Raw genomic sequence first — 18,062 nt, 5'->3', positions numbered from 1 at the left:
CTTGCCCTGCTTGAGTTCCTGTCCTGACTTCCTTCAGTGAAGGGCTATGGTGTAGAAGTGTAAGCCGAATAAAGGCTGTCCTCTCTAAGCTGCTTTTGGTCATGGTGTTTTAGCAGAGCAACAGGAACCCCAGTTAAGTTCCTTAGGTCAGTGGGAAGCCCCAGAGGATGCAGGATTCTCAAACTGAGGCAATAAGTCTACTTCCGAAGAATCGATCAACGTCGGGATCTCCCAAAATAAGGGATTTTTGGGGATGGTGGGGGTGGGTGCTGTAGATAGACTCCTAGGTCCAGTGTACACTAAGCACATAAGGTTTACACACCTTTTACTGCCTAAAACCTGAGCTCTCCAGCCCTGGAAGGTTTTTTTTTTTTTTTTTTTTTTTTTTTTTTTTTTTTTTTTTTAACAATGAAGGGCATTTATAAAAACAATGGCCCCATACTGCATCACTTCCCATTTTGTTTTTCTTTCTGGTGGGTCAGGAACCAGGCCAGTTTCTTTGCCCTAATTCTTCTGTATCCTTTCTGCTTCAGGCTGGCCCCTTCCTTTTCCTCCTAGACTTCTTTCATTCTCCTCTAACACTTTTCCCCCAAATCAGAAAGAGCTTGCCCTGAGCCCAGGGCAGAGCACACATCTGTGATTTTTAACTGATATGGATAAATAAGCTAAGGGCAGGTCTCTGTTCTTTGTTCTTTTGCTGTTGTTTTTTTTCTCTCTGCTATTCAGTTAGCCGATGTTTACGGGAGCCAACAACTGCCAAGCACTTAGGAAATGCTTCTGTGCTCACAGACAGCCCCTTTCAGCAAGCATGTTCTGTGTGCCCACGCTCTGAGGACCGTGCTCTGCCGGCTCCTGGGCAACACCAATGATTCAGTGAAGGACGAGATTGACACAGTCCCGGCCCTTGGGGGTGTCCGGGCTGGACTTCTGGGTAGAGTCCAAGCTCCTGCAGCAGGAGTCAGGATATGGCAACTTGTGGAAGAGCTGGCCCACACAAGCCTGCAGAAGTCAATCACTCATTTTTCGGGGGGTGGAGGGAGGGATCTTTTTGAACTGGTGATTAACAGAGCCAGTGTTAGAAATTAAGTTACGGAAAATAAGTGATACTAAAAATGGTGGTCATAGACACAACTTACCCTTTCCTAATTATTTTTCTATTATTTGTGTGTGTGTGTTTGTGTGTGTGTGTGTGTGTGTGTGTGTGTGCGCGTGCGTGCGTGGCTCGCACATGGGTTTTTGCATGTTCAGATGCGTATGGGTAAACGTGCGTGCACCGTGTTGGGGGACCAGAGGTCTCGCCACTTTTTACTTGTTGAGACAAGAGCTCACTCATTTGGCTAGTCTGATTAGCCAGTTTGCCACAGGGATTCCCTGTCTCTGCCTTCCAAGCCTGGGAGGGGGGCGTGGGGGGCAGTGGGGCATGGGGGGATCACAGGAGGGGTGCCACACCCACCCCACGTTTACATTGGCGCTGGGATACAAATTCCAGTCCTTACACTTACATGGCAAGCACCTTACCCACTGAGCCCACCTCCTACTGTGGAACAGCTCCTAGTCCACAGTTTTCAACAGAGTATTTGGTCAGGGTTCAACTGGCCACCTCACACACTGTAACACGAAGACTGAGGCGCCCACCTGCCTCAGGGCATTCCATCAGCTGCCTGCAACAGCACCCCAGGCCCCCATTATTCCTGTGAGCCATGTCATTATTCCTAGAGGCCACAAGTGAGAGTCTTGGGATGGGACTTGGGTGGCGGTGAAAGATGCCAGCATCTGCCTCCGGTCTGTATGCTGTTTCCTCGCAAAGCAGGGTGAAGCTCCTGTACAGTGGCTACATGGATGTGAGACTGGGATTGGGATAGTGAGTGGTAGTGGGAGCTCTAGATTCTACAAATAGAAGGTAGGCTTTGGGGAAAGGTGGAACCATGATGAGCTTTGAGAAAGGATAGGCCAGCGGAGCAAACCACTGAAGCAAAGTTGAAAGAACCTTCCACATTGAAGGGACAAAAAAAAAAAAAAAAAAATCTGAGTGCTAGCGCTGATCTGGCTCTTCCAGCCACTGTTTCCCCTCTCCAATCTGCATTATCTCCATCCTCTCCATTTTTCTTTCTCTTTCTCCCACACTATAAATAATTACAAGTCTTTGTTCTTTGCCGTGGGAATAGCTTTCCCCAGCTGTTGCTGTGTTCCTGAACTGAATAAAACGTCTCTTGAAATCTACAAAAGAAATTGATTGAGCTGTGTGTGTTTTTAAAGTGGCTCAACTCCATGGCAGGGGGTGGGGGTGGATCTCGATTGCAAAATAAATAACGTGGAGTGCATCTCATAGACTCTTGTCCCCATGTGCAGATGTGCTGATGGGCACACGGTTAGGGCGGCTCTTCCCTGTCGCTGACTACGCTGTGGCAGAGAGAGGGGAGTGAGCATGGGCTGGAGGTAGAGTGATAGCCTCAGACCCTCCAAGGACCAGTATTCTTCCTGGTCCTCCATCCTCGGGCCCCCAGGAAGCAGCATTTCCCAGCCATGTTTCTTGGAAGAGCTTCAGGCATGGGTGGACTAGTTTCTTAGCAATAATCACTGTTTTCATGGCATTATGGGAAGCAGTTCTAGAAGGCAGAACTGCCGAGGAGTGACATCTGCTCTGAGAAGATGCTGAGGAGAAAATCAAGCTGTACATATGGTCTCCTTTCAGGGCCAAAGGAGCCGGAGGCGGATTTCTCATGGATGTTGGCTCGTGACGGGGAAAATGGATGAAGTTTCTCCCAGCTGGCCACTGGAGTCAGGAGACAGTGCTTTAGGCCACCCAGGAGTGTCTACAGGAGCAGGTATCATTCATCAGAACACACCAAAATGCTTGTCCTTGATGGTGACACCCAGATGGCCAAACGACAGCCTGACCCCCTCTAGTGCAGTCCCGGTATGACTTGTTACTGAAGGCCTGGAGCGATTCTAATGCGCTCTAACCGAGTCACAAGCTCCCAGAGGGTTCCAGCCCCTGGCCACATCTGCCTCTAGGATCCTGTTTCTGTTGGGCTATTGTTGCAAATTTTGTTTTTGCTTTGTAGTAAAATAAAAACGAAAATAAAATTTTCCAGTTTCTAAGTATTGAGTGCAGGGGCATTAAATATATGTACAATGTTATGTGGCCATCACCACTGTCTAGTTCCGGAATTTTCATAACTGCTAATGGAAACCCCATATCTGCTAAGCAGCACCCCTGGCTGCCTACTCTCCAGTCCTTGGAACCCCCACTCATCTGCTTTCTATTCTATGAATTTGCCTATTCTGGACATTGTATATAAATGGAATCATAATACAGTATGTGACCTCTCATGACAAAGTTCTTTCCCTAAGCATCAAGCTGGTGTGTATGTGTATGTGTTTGTGTGTGTACATGTATAGATGCACACACACTTATGTATGCATGCATGCATGTGTGTATACATGTGTGTGTGTGTATGTGTACTGATGTCCATGTGCCACAGCATGTGAAGACCAGAGGACAACTCTTGGGAGTCAGCTTTCTCCTTCACATTTTGGTTATCTTCTGTTACTTTCTTGTCCATTATGGACCCACATATAATGCTCGGCCCCCTCCCTCTATTTCTACAATGATTTCTACTCCTTCACGTGAGTAATATTTTACAGTATGCTGTGGAGGTGAAATAATATATACCCTGAGAAGTCAACCAAAACACTTAGCAATTAGTGCTCAACAATGTTACTACTAACCTTATGATCATATGAATTCCTTATGACCTCTCCTTTTCTGTTATGGTATCTCATTTGCTTTACGACATATCTTAACTGTAGCCAGGATTCAACAGCCCCAAAGAGAAGATGACTAGATGAGGTCCCTTTCAGAACAATGTTGAACTGCATCCCTTCACACTGACTCCCTGTCTGGGGGGCCCTAAAGCCATGGTTCCAAATTTATTGCTACAGAAATGAGTTCCTGACCTACATCTTCAGGAAGCAATCTGGTGCTCAGTGACTCTCCTTTTTCTCTTTTGCAGGCATGACTGTTCCTCAAATGTGTACTATTGGTGTAAGGACAAATAAAAGATAGCTGGTGTTGGGCTGGAGAGATGGCTTAGTGGTTAAGAGCACTGCCTACTCCTCTACAGGTCTTGAGTTCAATTCCCAGCAACCATATGGTGGCTCACAACCGTCTATCATGGGATCTGATGTCCTCTTCTGTCATGCTGGCATACATGCAAATAGAGCACTCATATGCATAAATAAAAAAATATTTATTATGTACACAGTGTTCTGCCTGCATGTGTCCCTGCATGCCAGAAGAGGGCACCAGATCTCATTACAGATGGTTATGAGCCACCATGTGGTTGCTGGGAATTGAACTCAGGACCTCTGGAAGAACAGTCAGTGCTCTTACCCACTGAGCCAATTCTCCAGCCCCAAATATTTTTTTTTAAAAGAAAAAAAAAAGATAGCTGGTGTAAAAGCCTCTTACTGTTGTATGACTTCTCGGTGGAATAGTTCTCTGACTGCCATTTCTCTCATTTGTAGATACTCATACTGGAGAAGATGAGCAGCCGCTAGAAACCCAAACCAGTCAGCTCAGATGGAAATGAGACCATCAGCATGAGTTTAGTGAATCTACTGTGAGTTTGGTACCAGCCCAAGCCCTAGGTGAGGCCATGGGGTTATGAATAGGCAGCAGGCGCCTTTTACCCTGCACACTCTGTAGCCAGGAAGACCGGGCATGGGTCACTGTGATGGTGAACAATGCTTCAGTGTAGGACCCACTACTAACTCCATCCTGTACAGAATAAGTGAAATCGGCGTGAGCCGAAGTCATCAGGAAAGGGTTCAGGGAAGAATCTGGAAGGATAAACTAGGTTGGAAAAGGGCCTGGGGCTCTAGGTAAGGCAGAGACTGAAACGAGGAAGGAGTGGGGGGTTATAAAGTTGGTCTGCCTGAAGTACAGTGTCTGATTTGGAGTGTAGTTTCCACAGCCAGTGGGTCAAAAGCCAGCGCACCAATGCTGGAAGGGCTTTGGACAGGAAGACAGAATCTGCTGGAATCTCAATAGAAGAGGCTGAATGAAGCACGGAACAGGAAACTCAGTCTGGCTGAAGCAGGAGACTCGGCCCATGAATGGGTCTAGAAGGACTCAGAGATGTTTCCATTTTGTGGGTGTTGTGGTCATTACAGGAACTCCGCCAGGGATCAGGCTCTGCCTTCAGCACTGCCTCTTATGACATGGTGTCTTTGCCCTCCATATGAACTGTCTTTTGACACAGACATGCAAATTTGCAATGCTCAGACAGGCTATGGACCTTGACCCCATTACCAAAACCTCTTGCATTATTTCCAGGTTCTGGAAATTTGCTCTCTGGGAGTAGGCAAATGGATCAAAAGCTTGCCAGGTTGGCTTTACAGATGTCTTCTCAATCCTCTTTAAGGAGATGGCCCTCATGTGCTGAAGCCTACCCTGGCTGTGTTCCTCCCTGTTTTGTAGAGGGCAAATGGCAGAATATTGAGAGGCTGGTCTGTTTGGAAAGGCCCACGTCCATCAGTTGATTTACACCCAAGGATGCAGCCTCTTGGCAACACTCTAATAAGTCACCCCAACTTACCCGGCAGGAGAACCATGCTTACTCTCATCTGTACATTTCTGGTCTTCTGAAAGGGACAGTGTTACGGAGACACTCTGGCTATCGAGGAGGGCATAGACATCCCCTCAAAGTCTGCTCATCTGTGCTGGAAGATCACTTGTGTGATTCCTCACACAGGACCACATGGGGTCAGAAGGGTCGCATACCACTCCCTAAAGGCACTGCTAAACACTTCCTTAGCATCTATAAACCTGTACATGTGGCTCTTCACTTTCAAATTAGCACAGGCTTCCCCAGAGCCCTGGCAGGAGCCGGAGTATCCTCCTTGGCCCTCACAACCAAACACTAATCAATCTGCAGACAGTCCTTGTCCCCTTAGTGCGGCAGCAGAGGAATAATATTCACAGAGTAAAAAGTAGCAAAGTGCTTTTAAAAGGCACTGGGAGAAGCCAGGTATAGAGACGCCTGCCTTTAATCCCAACACTTGGAAGGCAGAGGCAGGAAGATGCCTGTGAGTTCGAGGTCAGCCTGGTCTACATAATGAGTTCCAGGACAGCAAGGTTACATAGGGAGACTCTGTCTTGAATAAAACAAAAACAAACAAACAAACAAACAGGCCACTGGGAGAATGTGGCACAGGATGCAGTGGTACCCGAGGTGAGGGAAGATTGTGGGGAGCATCACCATTGCTCTAACTCTCCTTCTTAGGTTTTGGAAACGGAAGACATATGTTTAGAACAGGCTGCTCCCTGCCCTAAGCTACACCATACTGTAGCAGTGGTTTTCAGGCTATAGCTTGCACTGGGTGATTCCAATTTATAAGCAGTATTTAACACTATTTTGAGCACAGATGCAGAGGCAGGGTGTTTGTGAACCTTGTTGTGCATGTAGACACTGCCACCTGCCCAGCACCCAAATTGATTCACAACTGTAAATGGGTGCAGCCCTATAAACTTATTGATGTAGATGGAGATCATATGAGCACATGAGAATTATTAAAATTATACCAGAAGAATCAGACCTGAGAACGTATTGAACATGCCAGACAAAGGAGAGATACAACAACCCTACCCGGACTCCATAAAGAAAAGGACATCTAACATGGTGACGGTGACTACCCCTCCTGCATGTGTCAAGGCATCAACATGCAGAAAACTTCCAATTGTCTCAGGAGCTTCAGCTCAGCTCAGTTCTTACTGCTAACATGACCTACTCAAATTGCCATCTGTCTACCCACAGTTCATCAGTCTGGACCTGGTCCTGCACCTCACCTCCACAGTCTTATGATCTTGCACTTGCCTATATGGCCTCTATCATCCTGCATCTCACCTCTGCAGCTCAGCTCAGGACCACTGGTCACTCTCCAGCTGTACCTATAAATATCTTATCTAAACTCTCTCTTTGCATCTAAATCAGCTCTCTGTCTCTGCCTCTTCGGATTCCTTGAACTCTGTTGTGGTCTTGTTAATCCTTTAATAGCCATTCTGTAACATCTCTCTATATATATTTAGATATAATTACTGTGTGAGGTGTAATATGGAATCTGACAATTACTGTTATTAATTAGGGTTGGAGTAAAAGAACCCAAGTTTGCTAATGGTCATCTATCAGGGTTGAGATGACTTAGCAAACTTCAGCCAACGAAACCAGTGTAACTTGTGAATTTATTGGCATCCAATAAATTCTGACATTGTGGAAATACACATCTATGTTTCTAAAAGCACCTTCACAACAGAGTGGTCCTTGCCAAGATCCATATCTAGGATGAGAACCACTTCCTAATCTGTGGCTTTTCCCCATGTGTGAGTTTTCCATTACTATGATTGAATACCCAGGAATGTACTTATGTGAGAAAGGTTTATTTAGTTCATACTTCTGGAGGTCTAGGTCTAAAATTAGGTGACCCCTGGTGGCCTATTGCTATGCACCTCTCATGGGTGTCAGATGGAAACAGAGGGAATGCATGGCAGAACAAATCACTTACCTCATGGCCAGGGAGCAAAAGCAAGAAGAGGCGGCCAAGGTCCCACTCAAGAGCATTCCCCTAATAACTTAAGAGCATTCCTCTAAGCTCCGCCTTCTAAAATCTCCACCACTCACCAATACCATCATTCCAGCCACATTCCAGATCTAAACTACAGCATCCCACCCCTGGGACCCAGAGGTTCATTTCCATCTCAGAATGCAAAAGGCCTTTGATCCAACACCAAGAGTCTCATTAGTTTCAGCACTGCTCAAAAGTTTAAATCCAAAGTCTTCTAGGATGCAAGGCCAATTCACTAAGTGAGCCCCTTTGAAAATAAAAAAAAAAAAAAAAAAAAAAAAAAAGTTGCATGCTTCCAAGATGCAATGGTAGGCTAGTCACAGGGTAAACACTCCTATTTCAGAAGGGAGGAACAGGAAATAGTGAGAGATTTGCTCAAAGCAAGGCCAAACCACCCTCCAAGCTCCATGTCTAGCATCTGGGGCATACTGAAGTGGAAGGTGGGCTTTCAAGCATTTGCCCGACCCTGCTTCTATGAATTTACTAGTTGCAGTCTACATGTTAGCCATTGTCTTATTTATTTTTTTTATTTTTATCAGATTTATTTACTTATTCCCTGGGTGCATGCACATATATGTGTGCCACAGTACATTTGTAGAGGTCCGAGGGCAGCTTTAGGGAACTGATCCTCTCCTTCCATGGTGTGGATCTTACCGAATAAAATCCAACTTGTGAGGCTCGGTGGCCAGTGCTTTTACTGGCTGAGATGTCTTGCTGGCCCTAAATGGCCTGCTCTTACAGGCTGGCTCTTCTTACTGCTTATAAGCAATTAGCTATAGCTTCCCTTAGCAGACACTGCACATTGCTGCACCTCTACCTTCCTGGGGGTCTCCACTGCAATTTAGACTCATGCTCTACACATTACTCTTTTAGGGGTTCCTTGTAGGGCCTTGGACCCTACCACAGACTGCCTGCCTTACACTCTCCTTGGAAAGCTGGTGGAAGCTGCCATGACCCTGAACACTTATATTCTGCAGGCCAGGAAAACTAGGATCGTATGGATAGTGCCAACGTCTGCTGCCAGCACAAGCTGTCCTTGAACCTGCTTAAACTATGGCTTTTGTAGGCACAGAACATTTTGCCAGTTGAACATGTGAAATGTATATGTGCTTGAGTATGTCTATGTGTGGAGTGGGGTGGAGGTGGGTGGGGGGGACCATGGGGCCATGCTGGGCATGCAGGACACTGCACGATTCTTTTCAAATGATTCTGTCCTGAAAAGTTCATTTTTATTTCTACATCTCTGAGACTGTGATGGGCGGGGTCCCTCTGTAGATTGGTGAGATGTCCTCAAGGCATCTTTCCTATTGTTCTTCATGCAAAGCACTTGGCTTCTCTTTATGGGTGCTAATCCCTTTGGCAGGCCTCACAAGGGCTCCTTTTTCTGCCAAGCCTACCCTTTTTGTTCTCCCTTTTGCTGCTCCTCGTTCTCACTAAACTTGGCTGAAAACAGCCAGTAAAATCCTCGCTTCAGTCTGAATATTTCATTGCGCTGAATTTCTCCCATCACATTAACCAGCCCATAATCTTTAAGTGTGACCTTGTACAAAGCATCAAGACAAGGACAAAATACAGACAAAAGATTCCAATGTGTAACAAGAGTGGCCGCTAGTCTAAATTCCCAACAGAGTCCTCATTTACATCTGAAACCTCCTCAGCCTAACTCTTACTGCCTATATTCCCATCAACAGCCTAGGCTTCTGAGCAGTCACCAGAATAGCCTGTTAAAATTCCAAGATTCTAAAAAGCCCTTTCTTCTTTGGTATGGTAGGCAAGAGGCTTTCCCACTGAGCTATATCCCAGCTCTGAAAACATTTTAAGATTTCTCTCTCTTGTGCCTTCAAAGTCTTCTAAACCCTTCCATGATAAAGGAATACACCTCTGCACCATTAGGTAGCTGTGGTCAGCAACCCTGCTCTTGGTACCGGTTTTCTATTAGCTTTCCATCACTACGAAACAACCATAACAAGTTCCAGAGATAATTTATATGGGAAAAGCCTTACTTAGCTTCTGGTTCTAGAGGATCCAGTTCAAGATTGGCTGAATTCACTGCTCTGGCCCCTGCTACGGGTGTTGGATGGCAATGACCGAAGTATATGGTGGACAGAACTACTGACCGAAGTATATGGTGGACAGAACTACTTCCTTCAGAGCCAGGACGCCAAAGCAAGAGGAGAGGACAGAGTCTCAGAATTCCCTTTCAGGACAGACAAGCACCAATAAATAAGCTAATGGCCTTTCACTAGACACCACCTCCTCCATGACCCACTACCTTCCAATAGTGGCACAGGCTTGCTAAGCTTTTAATCCACAAACACTTAGAAAATACTCCAGATTAGCTGAGCGGGGTGTGTGTGTGGGGGGGGGGGGCGGTGACACATTCCTTTAGTCCCAGAATATGGGAGGCAGAGGCAAGCAGATCTCTGAGTTCAAAGTCAGCCTGGTCTACAGAGCAAGTACCTGGACAGCCAGGGCTACACAGAGAAACCCTGTCTCTAAAAACAAAAAACCAAAACAACAAAGCAAAAACAAAAAGGAGAAAGAAAAGAAAAATACTCCAGATGTAAACTATAGCACCCCACAAAAACCTGATGCAATTTTGTTTTGTTTTTTATATTTAAATCATTTTTTAGGCTATTTTGGGACCAGTTTGGAAGAAGGCACATTCTTGACTATAGTGACATAGTAAAAACATAATTAGACTGAAGGAAGAGGAGATGGGTTATTAGACGCATTTCTACATCTTCCAGCTAACACTTATATAATCAGATATTTCCTGAACTATCAGAAAATTATCACTGCACCTCGACACTGGATGAATTGATTGTCGCCATCTTCTTAATTAGTGGGTCATAAGGAGAGTGGACAGAAGAAGTCTTGCTTTATCTGGGACCATCCCAGCCTGGATCTGTCATGCCAGCCTCGTTACAGAGACAGACTTATATAAGGTATGAAAGTAGCTTACCCAGGAGGAGAATTTCCTTCCCAACCACAAGCAAGTCAGACAGGATGGGAACCAAGGACCCAGCCCACAAAACCTCACACTGGGCCTCCTTTCTCTTTTCCCTGTGTGGCTCAAATGGTTGCCTTTTTTCTCTGCCTGGTAACTCTTTTCTTCATGACCGAGTTTCCAGGAGCCCTGAGTGGTGCATTTGACAGTTTCTTACTTGCTAGTCCCTTCGAGATAACAGGAGGAACTTGGGGGTGGGGTGGGGGTGAGGTGGCATCACAGCCTTGCAGCTAAGGGACCCTGGGAAGATTAGAGGAAAGTAGAGTTTTTAGAAGAGGTAGAGGGGTGCTGTTCCTTCAGGGTTCAGTACAACAAGTACCCCGTGTTTCTTGAGTTCCTGGCATTCATCTACATCTAACAAACTGGTTATTATTATTTTATGATCCAAAGAAAAGCCTCATTTCCCTCTCACTCCACGCAGAGATGCCATCCATCCTGAAGTGGAAGCTTGTTTTGTTTGTCCCACGGTTTTCTTGCTGTGATAAATACCACGACCAAAAGCAAGTTGTTAAGGAAAGGATTTGACATACATTCCGGTCACAGTCTGTCTTTGAGGGATGTCAGCGCAGGACGCTCAAACAGGAACCTGAGCAAAAACACTGCTTACGGGTTTCTTCTCTGGCTTCTGCTCAGATAACTTCCTTACAGAGCCCGCCTAGGGACGGTGCTGCCCACAGGGAGCTCGTACCCCTTACGCCCTTATCAATCAAGACCATGCCCCACAGACACAATTACAGCTGAATCTCATTGAAATAGCTTCCCAGTGGAGGTTCCTTCTTCCCAGGTGTGTCGGATTGACAAGAAAAACTAACCGTGACAGAGACAGGGCTGGCTTTGGAACAGGAAGGTCAAGGACTTCCTTTCCTGAGGGAAGGTGCAGCTCCCCAGAATGTATGTGGCTTTAGGTGGGTCCTACTTTGCCCTTGGAGGGTGACTCTGTTTACCTCTATGTACGCATGCGTATATATGTCTACACTCACAGTACCTGATATGCTAAGACTCTGAACACAGAGGCTGGTGCAGCTGGCAGAGCTCCTACCTACTGAGGGTGACCCTATGGAAAAGGGTCACTTGTTTCCTCTTCCTGAGCGTAGGGGTTAGCTTGACCTGGAAGCATTTTCTCCCTTGGGCAGCCTTTGCCTCAAGTTCCAGGTTTCCAATACAGATCCTGCTAGCAATGATAATAGCAATAATGGGAGAGGGCATACCCTCTGGGCCACTCATCTATCCATTTTTTAATTTTCTCTCCCTGAGGTAGTTACTAGCCCTGTTCCAGGATACTGAGGTGTGGGACTTACCACAGAAGGTGGAGGTGTCTCCTGAAGGGAAGAAAGGTGGGTGCCCAAACCATATTCCCAGTCAAGTGAAGTGGAACACAGTGTTCTAAACGGTTATCTTTTCATTTATCTTTTACTGTAAATTCCTTGAAGGCAGGGTCCCTGTTTTTTACTTTGTGTAACCCCGGAGCTGGCAAGAGTATTTGGCACATATGCTGAATTCTCAGTAATTACTTGCAATTCCTGTTCTCTCCTCTTCCAGCTCGCCTTCTCTGCCTGGAACATCTTCCTCTGGCCCCTTGCCTGCCTAACTCCTCCTTAGGTTCCACTTATCTGCTTCTCCAAGACGCCTCCCCTGACCTAAGCCCCCTTCCCCAATCCCAGCTGGGTTAGATGTTCCTTCTAACATCTCATCATGTCTGGTTATAGGGCTATCTCTCCCACTAAACCGAGGGCTTCTGGGGGGCAACACAGGTCCTGGCACCCCGTAGACTGTCAGCAAATATTTGCTGAATGGGTAAAGATGGTTTTGTAAGTAATGTCTGATTCTAGGCACAGATAAGATGAGAAAGATAGAGGCCAGGTTACTCGAACTCTTTTTTGAGGCTTAACTTTTTAGTCTGTAAAGATGAGACCAGGTGACAAGACCAGCTTCCACCAATATTGTAGCATAATTTCAGATTCTCTTTGAGCCTTTGACATTCCTAAGCAGGACCCATGATCTGCAGCCACTTGTAGATGCTGCCCTGATATGGACCCTGGGATCAGTTCCGTGTTGTTCAGGGTTGGGGGGGGGAGGGGATTGTGAGAAGCTGAGCTTCTGTAGTCATTAAAAGGCATCTATAGGGTGTCTTGTCCTTGAGGCTACTCAGTCTGACGGAGCATCTGAATAGCTACAAAATAGGGACCCACAAGAGCTGGCCACACAGCACGGAGGGTCCACTGAGTCAGGAGGTGGTTCCGCAAGGGAAGAGGAAAGGACAGCTGGGCTGCCCAAGGTGGCCTTTGAATGGTCCTTGAGGACCCTATAGCTGAAGGCACCGAGGGGTGGACCTTCAGGGCCTGTGCACGAGAGAGAACAACCGGCAACCCTCCTAACTTTCAAACAAGCCACACCCTAGTCCCCTGATAAACACAAAACCTCAAATTTCCCTTCACAACCTTTGGCACACAGAGAATTAAACACTGTGAGTACAGAGCAGGCTAAGGAGTGTTCTTTCTGTCTGTATCCCTGCTCTGCCCCAGTTCCAGCAGGTTCCTTCCCTCCACCATCCTGCTAATCAACCATGGGTGTGGGAGTGGTACTGAACACAGGGCTTACTGAGAAGGCAAATTCCAGGAGGGACACCCATTGGCAGGGCGGGGCAGTTAATAGCATCAAAAATCGCTGCAGCTCCTGAACATTAATGCAAGTTTTGAGACTCCCTGTGAACCCCTCACTTTCCCAGGTGAGTCTCCCAATCTGCTGCCCCAGTTCAGACCCTGAGATCAGTCCGGTCTTATCTAGGGCAGTTGAGGTTTTACAAATTCTTTGTTAAAATGTATTTGTTGAGAGTCATCCCCACAGGGCTACCTAACATGATGGTTTGGATAAGTGCAAAATAATGGCCTATCAGAGCTTTGCGCACAGCACTGAAGGACTCCACTGAAGGTGAAGAGGATGGAGAAAAAGAGACAGGTAAGCAGGGCTGGAGAGATTGCTCAGTAGGTAAGAGCACTCAGTGTTCATGCTGAGGACCTGGGTTTGGTTCCCAGCACCTACGGCAGGAGGTTCACAACTGTTTATAATCTCAGTTCCCTGAGATCTGATGCTCTCTCATTTCTGAGGGCACCTGCATGCCTGTGGGGCACATATTAAATGTACACACACACACACACACACACACACACACACACACACACACAATTTTTTTAAAAAAGAGATAGTTAAGGGATGGATAGCAGAGGGAGCACTGTTAACACTTGAAATCTAATAGATGTGGGGTACCTGTGAGCTCAGGAGATACCCCTCATTCATTCACTAGTAAGAATTGTTGGCTCTCCTGTGTGCTAGACAATTTTGCTGAGTGCTGGAGAGGTATTAAAGACAATGAGAGAAACCTCTGTCCTCTCAGGGGCCTGGATGTTTGTGAGTTCTAGAAGAGGAAAGAAAATGGGTGGCAAACAAGGAAATCCATGAACAAGCTCGTTTCAGAAAGTGGTCCACGCTGTGAAGACCATAGAGTGACGAGATGGAGAGAGATGAGTAGAAGGACGTTCTGTTACATGAGAAGGGATCACGGAAGTGACCCTGTGAGGTGGCAGAGGAGATGAATTCTGAATGATACTTTAACAGCGAGCCATGAGAAGCTTTGGTGACAGCGTATTTAAGGATTTAAGGCCAAGACATTTTTTTTTAATTAAAGAAAAAAAAATTAGATGTTTCATTTATCATCTTTTTTGGCCATGCATGTGTACATGCATGTTGGGGTGCATGCACCCGAGAACACACCTGCGGACGCCAGAAGGGGCCTTTGGGTACGTGCTGCTCTGTCACTTTCTGTCTTGTTCCCTGGAGACATGGAGACAGATAAACCTGAAGCTCACCATTTTTGTGGCGGCTGGCTGGCCAGTGAGCTCCCAGGATCAGTCTGTCTTTGTCCCATTTTTAACAGGGTCGTGGGGATACACACCTGGGTCCTCATGCTTGTATGGCCAGTGCTTTACTGAGTGATTCATGTCTTCAGCCCCAGGTTGCTTTTTTTTTTTTTAAATTAAAATGAGAAGCATTGACAACATCTCTGCTGTCAAAGTTGGCAGAAGAGTGATGGATGGAGGTCTCCATTCTTCAGGAAGGAGCCCCAAGACATGCATTCTTTTGCTCCTTGCTGGCAATAAGACATCCAGTCAACACCTGGAGACACACTCTTTTTGGGATTTCTCTCTGTGTTTTATCTGTGAGATAAAGCACACTCTCTGATGTGGAGGAGATCGGTTTAAGGCAGGCCTCCAAACAGGTCTGCAAGCGTGGATGGGGCTTACAATGCCTGCAGATCTTCCTGAGCTAAGATGTACAACCTACATGTCCATCAAAGTTCACTAGAGCATGTGTTTGGGATGATACAGCCAGTTCTGAACATGAACTCCACTGGGACTCTTGGGTCTGCCGTTCATCAGTTTCTAACCTTGAATGGTAGGAGGGTGTGACTGACTGTTACCAGCAAACCTCTAAGCACTGGCCTCAACCTTATGGAGCACAGTAAAGACTGGGAAACATCTGACTATAGAATCACTACCTTTACACATTGAAAGCAAGTCACATGTTCCAAAGACTGGATGTATTCCTACTATTGTGACCTAAGAGAAATTTCCTCTCTTGAGGGGTGAGAGGTAGAAGGTTTCTTCTCAACAATGGCTTTGATGTAATCATTATAACAAGCATCACATGATCATTTCTACGGTCCCTAAGTGCAAGCCCAAGAGGAATGGAATAAAAGACAAGCAGCCGGGCAGTGGTGGCGCATGCCTTTAATCCCAGCACTCGGGAGGCAGAGGCAGGCGGATCTCTGTGAGTTCGAGGCCAGCCTGGTCTACAAAGCAAGTTGTAGGACAGGCTCCAAAGCTACAGAGAAACCCTATCTCAAAAAACAAAACAAAAAGACAAGCAATCCAGTCAAAATGAAGAGTGGAGGCAACACATTACCAGCCTTGGGCCCTGTACCTCTTTCGAAGGAAAAGAGGGGTCAGGCTTGATGTTTTGTCTTGGGATTACTCCCAAAAAAGGAAGGATGTTTGCATAGTTGTGGTCAAAGAGACAAACATCCTCTCCATGCTCTTCCCATCACACTTTCTTCTCCACTTTCCCAAATCTTACCCAACAGTAGTAGACCAAGTAATTCCTCCTTTCCCAAGGTGTCCATACCCCAGTCCCTGTAACCTACTCTGATGTCTCTTAACGTGGTGAAAGGCACTTTGGAGAGGTGATTGAGGGTCTGAAGATGGAGAGGCAATGATGAATGGTCTGGGTGTGCCTCATGTCATTCCAAGGAGGACCAGACAGGAAGGAGATGTGGCAAGATATGGAGACTAGAAGAATGGTCTTTGAAGAAGGAGAAAGGGCCATGAGCCAAGGAATGCAAGTGGTCTTTAGAATCCAGAAGACAAAGACAGAATTCCTCCCCTAGAGCTGGCACACAGATCACAGCCCTGATGAAAAGCTGATTTTAATCTGAAAGACCCAGCGTAGACTTCTGATTTCCAGAAACATAAGGAAGCTGTGCTGTTTTAAGCCACTATTTAAAGCCACTTGTATATGTGGTGGTTTCTTACAATAGCATAAAGAAGTCCTCTTGTCTTCAGAAAGCAGTGTAGACTTTAGTCCATAAGTAGCTTATGATTGCCTATTCATTAGTATGGAGCCAATAGAAAGTTAGTACTGGGTTGCTGAGGTGTCTTAGTTAGTGTTACTAATGCTGTGATAAAACACCAGTACCAAAAGCAACTTGGGGAGGAAAGCTTTTATTTGGCTTACTTCTACATCACAATTCATCATTAAAAGTAGTGAGGGCAAGAACTCAAGCAGGGCAGGAATCTGGAGGCAAGAGGCCATGGAAGGTACTGCTTACAGACTCGCTCTCCACGACTTATGGAATCCAGGACCACCAGCCCAGGAGTATCCTCATCTACCCTGGGCTGGGCCCTCCTCCATCAATCATTAATTAAGCAAATGCCCTACTGGCTTGCCTACAGCCTGGTCTTATGGAAGCATTTTCTCAATTGGAGTTCCCTCCACTCTGATGACTCTAGTTTGTGTCAAGTTGGCAGAAAACTAGCCAGCACACATGGAATGAGCCTCCTGATTTCTTCTAATCACTTCTTTTGTTTTGGTAACATGAGATTGATTCAATTACACAGAACAAAGATAGTCTTTTTTTTTTTGAGACAGGATCTCATGTAGCATAGACTGTGCCTCAAACTTACTATGTGCTAAAGATGGCCTTGAACTCCTAATTATCTTGCCTCCACCTCTTAAGTGCTGGGATTATAGACAATGCTACCACTTCCTTAATAAATTCTTTTGAATAAAGGAGTGAAAATTGAGCTGTTTTCCTATATTTCTTTTGCATCTCAGAAGAACTGAATACGATGTATGCAAAGACATGCATATGTTGGCTGAACATTTCCCTAAAATCTAAAATATTTCCTCTAGGATTTCACTTTTGCATACTGGTCCCATGTTGATACTTGAAGCTTGTTTGGGGAACGGTTCTTTAACAAGATGTTGGTTAAAATGGATAGATTGTTAAAAGTGATATTCTCTAAGCATTAATTTTAACTCAAAACATAAAACCCTGTGAGAGCAAGGGCTGGAGAGATGGCTCAGCAGTTAAGAGCACTTATTGTTCTTGTCAAGGACCCAGGTTCAGTTCCTCACACCCACATGGTAGTTCACACTCATCTGTAACTCCAGTTCCAGGGAATCCCGTGACCAAGTGCATATCTAGTACCCACGGAGATTAAAAAAAAAAAAAGGGCATCAGACCCCCAGTAACTTGAACCATCCCCTAGCCTCTCATTTGCTAATCTTTTGATGGGCAACCAAGGACTTGGAGTATGTTTACAGACAGGAATCCCTCTTAGGTTTTTGTATACGTACCATCCAAATTTCAGCTACAATTTTGCATTCTGGTCCCTAGATAGTGGTGTGAGTTTCCTCAAAAACTTAAACACAGAATTATGACACGATCCAATAATTCTACTCTAGGTAGATAGCCACAGCATTGAAAGCAAGCGCTCAAGCAGAAACTTGTCCATCAGTGTTCACAGTAGTATTCATAACAACCCCCAAAGTTCAGTGTGCCATAGTTCTTGCTTATTTGGGTTAGAAGGTCATTGATTGATTGATTGAGATGGGTCTCGCATAGTCTAGGCTGGCTTCTAACTCATTACATAGTTGAAGATGACCTGAAATTAATTCCTGATCCTCCAGCCTCCCTAGAGTCACCACATCTAGTTATATGTGATGCTGGGGATGGAACCCACGGCTTTGTCATGCTAAGAAAGCAGTCTACCAACTGAATCACGTTTCCAGCCTGCTGGCTTTTTTTTTTTTTTTTTTTTTTTTTTTTTTTTTTGATAAGTGTTTCTTTAATCTTAGTTGTAGAAGTCAG

The 18,062-nt window shown here is 45.7% G+C and overlaps 1 protein-coding gene across 1 annotated transcript in view; it reads right to left on the bottom strand.

Annotated features, from left to right (window-relative positions):
- Positions 1-18,062, bottom strand: part of Dglucy (D-glutamate cyclase) — a 138,084-nt gene that overhangs the window by 96,830 nt on the left and 23,192 nt on the right. The window lies entirely within an intron of this gene.

Source organism: Peromyscus leucopus, chromosome 14, assembly GCF_004664715.2.
Source record: "Peromyscus leucopus breed LL Stock chromosome 14, UCI_PerLeu_2.1, whole genome shotgun sequence".
NCBI classification, from domain to species: domain Eukaryota; kingdom Metazoa; phylum Chordata; class Mammalia; order Rodentia; family Cricetidae; genus Peromyscus; species Peromyscus leucopus.
This window is presented reverse-complemented; position numbering and strand designations above follow the sequence as displayed.